The sequence below is a fragment of the Notothenia rossii genome (assembly GCF_949606895.1).
Source record: "Notothenia rossii genome assembly, chromosome: 12".
Lineage (NCBI taxonomy): Eukaryota > Metazoa > Chordata > Actinopteri > Perciformes > Nototheniidae > Notothenia > Notothenia rossii.
Window position 1 is genome coordinate 4845801 of NC_136911.1, and position 8461 is coordinate 4854261.

Genomic DNA, 8461 nt, shown 5'->3' on the forward strand with positions numbered 1-8461 from the left:
CCTCCTTAGAGCACACTGTCCATTGGTAACACTCAGGTAATGGTCTTCTTTATTGTATGAGAATTGCTTAGCTTCGGTCCCCCAAGTAATACAATTATTATCGTGCAAGAAAGTGTTGGCGACTGTGCGTGTACACACGTTCTGAGTTTCTCCAAACTTTAACGTAATATTTGTTCCAATAACCGCTCTGTAAACTGTCTCTCTGTAACTTCCTCTCTCTCCCGTTGTCTAAATGCGATCTGAAGAAAAAACCTATGTTGAAATTGTAGCCTCTCCCATCCATTGTGCTGTTGGAGGATTGATTTTGTCGTTTCTAGATCCATGCTCACCGTTCTGTGCCAAAATGCGTCTCGCTGTAATCCCCATCAAACTATCGTGAAAAACAACATTGATAGCTCAAACTCCCCAAACATGAAAATGTTTGGGGAGTTTGAGAAAATACGGGACAATTGACCTGCTTGGAGGGTTCGAACTGATGGGGTGGAGGATTGCGTGTGTGCCAGTGTTTTTGTTGAAGCTGCAATACCGCACGCTCATCTCTGTCGGATGAAGCGAATGCGGCCTGGGAAACATCTGAGAGGAGCGGCGCGTTCACGGGGAGCAAATATGGCTCTCAAAGATAAAGCAAGCTCCAGTATGGACCGCTATTTATCTGCCAAATGATAAGTGTTCATTCAGCCAGAAAGCAGGACTGAAGGAGGGAGGTAGAGGAGAGATAGAGAGAGCGAGGGAGGAAGAGGGAGGGATTCCCAAGGCATTTAGGGGATTTAGGAGAAGAGCCCATCAAACAACACCCCTTAAATCACACAGCCAGATACCATCAGGCCAGTTGGTTTGTTTATGTGCATGTGTGTGTGCGTGTGTGTGTGTGTGTGTGTGTGTGTGTGTGTGTGTGTGTGTGTGTCTGTGTGAGTGAGTGTGTGGCTAGATTAAGATAAGATCATGATGTGTGTTTATGTGGACACAATTGCTTCTGTAGCTGTTTGTCTTGTGTGAGTGTGTCGCCGTCAGTGTGTGTGTGTCTGCACGGATGTTTTCATATTCATCTATGTCTGTACTTCAGCGTTATATGTATGTGTTTGACGATGTGTTAAAGTGCATGATTGTGCATGTGTCTATGTGTGCGTTTGAGCCTGGGTGTGTCATCCACTCCCTGCAGCCTCCCAGCTCTGTCAGTGTGGTTAATAGAAAGCAGAGTGATCTGCTGATAAGATAAGCATCATGGCTCGCCATTAATTAAAAACCCCTGGTAGCGAGAGAGACAGAGTGAGAGGAACAGAGAAGGAGGGAGACACAGAGGGAGAATAAAAACGAGGAAGCAGAGCTTAGGGAACAGCAGAGCATTCAAAGGCAATTGTTGGCACAACTGGCAAGAGGAAACCGGTGGGAGAGCGGGAAAATAAGAAAAGAGATGGAGAAAGATGAAAACAACCCTCAGATGAGATGCCAGTCATGTCAACACAGGTGCTAGAGAGAGCTACAGCGATGGTAGACACAATGCTAGGCGACAAGCCAACAACGGAAAACAGCGGGACGCAAACAGAGAGGGACACACGAGGGAGAACTTATCAAAGAAGAACTGCCAACAAAAAACAGCAGAGCTCACAATAAATATCCACACGACTTTTGAAGAATCTGCAACACAAAGTGCTGCAGCTTGCGTGCCATATTCTTACTTTGTTATTTTATGCTTTGTGTGCTAATAAATGTCACGGAGAACAGTTTGTTTCCAATCCGGAGCTACATGTTCCTAATACGACACATTGGTGGGTGACGGGAATAAATGAAGTGCAGCACAGAGCTCCGTGTTCCAGGCTAGATGGGATGCTTTGCCATTTCTTGAGGCGTGCGGAGGCGTGATGCAGCAAAAGACTTTGAATGGAGAAAAAAACGAGGTATTGCAGGAAAGCAGAGTGACAGACAGAGAATAAAGACAGGTGGCAAAGGGGTTTGTGGGGGAGGAAGGGTGGATGCAGAGACAGAGTGATATAACTGAAAGAAAGGACTGTTGTGTGATAGTGGGGCTTTGATGAAGGTACACACAAACGCACATGCACGGGGGGGGGGGAGGCAAACTGCGATAGAAGAGTACAACACATGCAAGAATTATCAAAGGATTTCTTTCTTTTCATATCTCACTCTTTTCATGTCCAGGTCTCATGAGACAGCTGAACCTCAATGTGAAATCCCAACATGACCCCTGGTACATGGGTAAATGTATGTACGCACACACAGTGAGAAAGCTCATGTAACAAGAAGGAAAACGCTGATTACACACAACACAGTGATGCTCTGTGTTGATCCACGTTGATTTCTACACAGATTGGCCGATTGTTGCTGTGAATAACTCCCGCCTGGTGGAGGAAAGCTGAAGGCCGAGGGACAGACATGAGTGACAGCGATACATCTCCCCTCTGCTGCATCATTCATTGTCATGTTCCCTGTATCCCTGAACTCAAACGGATGAAATGGCAGAGGCAAAGCGTGGAAGGGTGAATTATGTAATGGAGAATGTGATAAATAACTATAAAGCTGGAAAGAAAATAAATTAAAAAGATGAGTGCCATTGGGTTATGAAGTTTAGTGTCCCGTATTCATGAAGAGTCAAACTGTACATAAAGGCAGCTGAGTGGAATAGCCTTGGATAAAGTCGATGAATTATACATTTATACCTGTCATCGGACATACAATATATTACATCAACACCAAAAACACAGACACCATGGAAAAGATCAAATGGGCCGCTGGGTGCCATTCATCCCTCAAGAGACTTTGAGTCACCAAATGTCAAACACATTTGCGTGAACAGTGGCTGAAAAGTGAGGCGCTGAACTGCTCATCTGCCATTGTTGGATTTTGGTTTCAGGTGATGTCACTCTCATGCAATACATGACTGCAAAAAAAGCTAATAACCCAGGGTCAGACAAGTATGTGCATTTCATTTTTATTTTGCCTGCAATATTGAAAAGCATGGACCATGATACCATTAGCTACATGTTGCAAGATAAACCAGGACTGACAACATAAGTAAAATTCAAAAAGCCTTATTCAGGAACAACGGTGCAACACTGCAGTGTGCTATAAATATTTACCTTCACAACCCTGCACAACATTTTTGAAATCACAAGAGCCCATGATTTGGAGAGGGGTCTGCCTGCAGGCCTCCACTCTCAGGACACCTCCACTCTCAGGACACCTCCACTCTCAGGACACCTCCACTCTCAGGACACCTCCACTCTCAGGACACCTCCACTCTCAGGACAGGAAGTAACGATTCTGACGAACACGTTTTTTTTCCCGCCCCCCGGAGGACTCGTCTGATGGAAGTTTTCAAATCGCAATGGAAGCCGCTCACCATGCACTTTGCGTCGGCCTTGGTCAAGCCCTTTTGACCCCCCCCAGCCTGGTCCCGGGTGTCCCCCCACGGCCTGTGTGCAGCCGTTTCCCCCCCACACTCATCCATATATTAACACATTTTTAAATGTTTCGTTGCATTTTTCTCCTCTCCTCTCACTGATCGAATGGCAAACGCGACCCACCATTTGAGGGCCTCCGCCGGCCCGGCCTAGTGCTGGTGCTCTGGCGGTCGGTTCCTCCGAACTGCGGGTTCGACTCTGATGGCCGGGAGGGTGTGCTGCGTTGGGGTGGGGGACTTCCCCCACTCTGCGTGTCTCTTCCTTCGCAGGCCGGCCGATATGAAGCGTGACCAAGACGCACCGTCTGACTCAGGGGTCCCACCACGGGTCCCGCAGAGGTGGGGAGGTTCCGGGCCTCCCCACCTCTGCTGCGGTGCACCCGACAAACACGGTTGTTTCTCGAACCCTCCACTGTTGTCTAGTTGTTTTATTTTGTATTAGCGTGCATTTCCTGTTCGGAAAGTGGCGCTGTACTGAGAGTAAACAATACAAGGTGTCCCTATTTATATATATATATATATATATATATATATATATATATATATATGTATATAAGTGTCATTCATATACAGTCTATGGTGTCAGTACGATTTTATTTTGTATTTTCGTTAATTTCCTGTTTGGAAAGTGGCGCCGGACTGATATTGGCGATTTGATTATGTAATTCTTAGCATGCACTTCCTGTCCTGAGAGTGGAGGTGTCCTCAGAGTGGAGGTGTCCTCAGAGTGGAGGTGGAGCTGAGACTGGCGCCTGCTGCAGGCAGGCTCCCATGATGATTTGGGTCTCCTAACCCAAATCACATCCATCAGCAGGGACCACAATGCATCTGGAGTGACAGCTCCAAACAGGAAGCCTGTCCTGCTGGCCCTAATCTGATTGGACAAGGCACGTCATGTCTCTTAACTGATAGGAGGGTCAGGAATGCACCGACTGGCAGTGTGCATACCAGAGCAGATGCTAATTAGGACCTGAGCATCAATCTTCATCACTGCGTTGGGATGGAGGGGTGCAGAGAGAGAGAGAGAGAGAGAGAGAGAGAGAGAGAGAGAGAGAGAGAGAGAGAGAGAGAGAGAGAGAGAGAGAGAGAGAGAGAAAGGGGCAATATGAGAGAATAGATAGAAAAATGAAGGAAGCAGAAAGAGAGAAAATGCAATTTCGGTAATTGATTACGTTGGTGATCAAATTGTCTCGTGTTTCTCCCTTTGGGCTGAATAAGACTCTGACTTTGACAGAGGAGCGAATGGCGCAATTTTCAAATATTGCTTATTAAATCATGCTAGCAGTCAGTACTCACCTGTTTCCTCATCCTCTCTTTCTCTTTATCTCTCACTATGTGTATCCTCTCTTTCCTTCTAAGACATACTTAAAACTGTTTAATTTTATATGTTCTTCCTATGGATGTCAATAATCATGTTTAATACATACTTGAGTCCATAGTTTATACAAGTGTGGTTGTGATCCGAGCATTTTACACTGCAGTTTTGTGCTATTGCTGTCACGTCTATGCATGTGTGTGTGTTTGTGTATGCTCTTGTATACCTCTTTAGGTTGAGTTCATTAGGGAAGTCAATACGAAGAACAGACTTTGGCTATTCCATGTAACAGCGGTCAGAATAAGTTGTAGGTGAAGATTCACATTGACTCAAAGTGCAGAGCCTGGACTCTTTAATTAAAAGCACGACTTAATTAAGATGCTATCCAGGAAAAAAGCCAAGTCTGTTGATGTGCCCGTCGGATAAAAGCTTGAATTGTAACTTTAAATGTCTCATTGGCCAGGGCGGTTGTATTCATCAGGTGCAGAAGCTGGTGCTACTGGACACGAGCAAGCAGTGAGAATGTATGTGAGGTTAGGTTTTATTGCAACAACCTACTGCCACACAATCTCAAGTTCATTTATTTCATTACATTCAAAAAAGGGGTCACACTTGCCATTTATATTTGTTTCCCGTCCTCTGACAATATTAAATGAATCTGTGTCGGCAGCACATTAATGTAACAACAGCCAAAACAGAAAGCACAAATACTACCAACTCTTCTTGCTTCAAGTCAACACTGCATGGTGAATACATGAAGAAAGATATCCTTAAACTGTGAAATATCTTTATATTCTGTATATACTGTATGTGATACCATTGGGTCAACTCAGTGGAATAGCCTCCCTACTGAGATATGGGATTGTCCCACTCTCAATAACTTAAAGAATGGTTGAGCAACAAACAGACGTGTAATCACTGTAAATGCACTTTTATACAGGGGTATCTCCTCTTGCACTTTATGTAGCACTTTAATCTTATCTTGCACTTTATATACCATAGCTGCTACATTGCACTGCCATGTGGTAAATGCTTGTATGCTGCTCTTTCTGCATGTCATGTATGAAGAAACACATTTATTTTTGCTATGTATATAAATGTCATGTTCTTGTATGTTGTATGTCAGGGGACTGCGGGACTTAAGGCCCAGATACACCGGCCAGTCACCTGAGAAGTCGCCGACGCCGACACCGACTGTTGCGTCGCCGGACTCTCCTGCGTATTTGCCGACTTCGCGCACTGGAACACACCGCAAATCCAAGCCGAGCATGTATGAACTGCGTGTGCGTGCGTGGCAATAACTCTCCTTACCAGCAGGCGGCGGTAGTGTGTATTCATCATTCAAAAGAGGCAACAAGCGGAAAACAGAGAAGAAGAACAGACTCCGTGATATAAACAAACAACAAATAGCGTTTTTTCTTTCCATTTTCACTCTCGTCCATTGAAAACATGAACAACGAACAGGAGCTCTATAAACCGATGAGGTGAAATAGCCGTCCGTGTGTGTTCCATCTTCCATTTTAAATCATTTGTTTACCTCCCTCACTTCCGTTAACGCTTCTCATGCACTGATTCGCTAGCTGAACAGCCAATCAGTGTTATCCCTTTGTCCGACTTCCGGTGGTGTTCCCGACGCCGATTCAAATCGGCAAGAAAAGGCGTCAGGTCGGCAGAAAAGACCCGACGGTGCGGCGCACACCACTCCGAATAGGGCGTGCCCATGCTCATGTTTGACTCGACTCCCATTTACTGCCGATTTCGGGCCGGTGTATCTGGGCCTTTGAAGCTAAAATCCGGCTCATTTACGCTTGTAAGCATTGTTTTGTTTGAAAGTGTTCATCGATATGCACTGTCCCAGCGATTACATTAAAATGAAAAACTCAGTGCTATTGACTTCAATGTGTTTTGATAGTATCAACAGCTGACCTGATGCTTTCAGAACTTCTCCACACTTTATGTAAAACATTAAGCATTAAAGCTGCCACAGCACTATTTCAAACAAGTTGACAAATGATTGCAATATCCAGCATGTCCCACATCATTTCTGTGTTATCTTGACCGTATGGCCTTTAACAATGTTGCTCTGTTGCAGCCGGAAGAACCAAACACAAATCCCTGCCACAGTAAATGGGATCAATGAAAGGTTGGGGGAGAGAAAGGGTGATGCTCATAATAGCCAGGCAGACAAATGGGATAGGTAGAGACGGGAGGATGGAGCCTGGGATGAAACCCATCCAAAAATAAACAGTGGACAAAAAAATGCAATGAAAACACCCCATCTTCTGTCACCTTCCTCCTCCTCCTCCTAACCTGCTGCTCCCCGGCTACTGATGCGTAAATTGAAATGACTAATCACATATCACCTCTCTCAATGTAAATAGAAAAGAAGTGAGATGGTAGTATTATTTTCCACACATAAGATATATCATGAAGAAGAGGATTAGTGGAGAAGAGACCGTTTAAGAGCAACAGAGAGCAAAGGATATCAATGATGAATTGAATGTACAGAGGTAGAGTAGTCTCTTCATCACTTCACTATGAGAAGCTACATGTCTTCCCTCTTCCCCTCCCTTTGTCTGCAAATACCACCACCCCTGTTTCCGTCTCCCTCTTTCTTAGATGAGTCTAGAGCTTTTTTCCAACCGAAGCCCATGCAGCAACCACACAGATGGAGAGAAAAATCAATACGGTCTCTCTAAAGCATCTTCCAGCTGAGAATGGGAGGCTCAGGAGGTTGAATAAAAGTGAACAAAGGACAGAAAGAGAAGAGTTGAATGACACTGAGTAACATGAAGGAGGTTCACTGTACTGTAGGTCACTATAGCAACCTAAAGTATTTCTCCAACAACTCTTATAATTATATTATGTTATGTTACTATTGTAGATAACATTTATTTTAAGTGCATTTGATGTAATAAAAAGTCGTAGCATTGAAACCAGTTGCTTCCTGAATTTTAAAATGTGAAGACAGTGTATTAATGATAAGCTGATTACAATTATTAGCGCAACATGTATTTCATGAGGAGAAAAATCTGTCTTTAACCACTTTCCAGTCTTTAAAGCTGCACAATTTTCTTGATAGCTTGATTTTCAAGTAGGACACTGCCTTTCAATTCCTAAGTTGGTAAGAGAAGTGATTCTGCAAGACGTGTCAAATCCCAAGAGAATTCCCATTCTCCGCTCAGTTCTTCCACCGTGTCCATTAAACTGCTCTATAGCTAAATCAGTCACCAATTCACAGCTCTTTATGGATGATAGCTTTTTTCTACTCCTTACATTTTGATCATTTGCTCTGAATCATAGTTTCTGTGAAAGTGTAAAAATATAATTCCAGAGTGTTTGTGTGAGAGGCAGGCATGGGTGGGGCTTGTGAAGGGAAACATTAGTGTGCAGAGCCATGGAGCGATTTGCCAGAGTAAGGAAAATATAAACACCGGCACTAGTCCTTGCAATTAGCTGAACACACAGAATCGGAGGCCAAATCGAATACGGCATTAGGCTGACAGACAGGTGTTCATTTATATACACACCGAGAGGAGGGCACACATACACAGTGTATTGAATATATAAACAAACTGCAGTTAAGCAAAGGCATGCACACTCACCTAAACATTCAATAAAGCACACACACTTACAGACCTATACAAGCGCACACCCTGGCATATTGCATAGTCTTTGAAGACACACCATGCACCCTCCTGTCCACAAAGAGGAGTACACACATATTCACA

At 44.3% G+C, this 8461-nt stretch overlaps 1 protein-coding gene across 3 annotated transcripts in view; it reads right to left on the reverse strand.

The window, feature by feature from the left end:
* Positions 1-8461, reverse strand: part of ctnnd2a (catenin (cadherin-associated protein), delta 2a) — a 224573-nt gene that overhangs the window by 70414 nt on the left and 145698 nt on the right. The window lies entirely within an intron of this gene.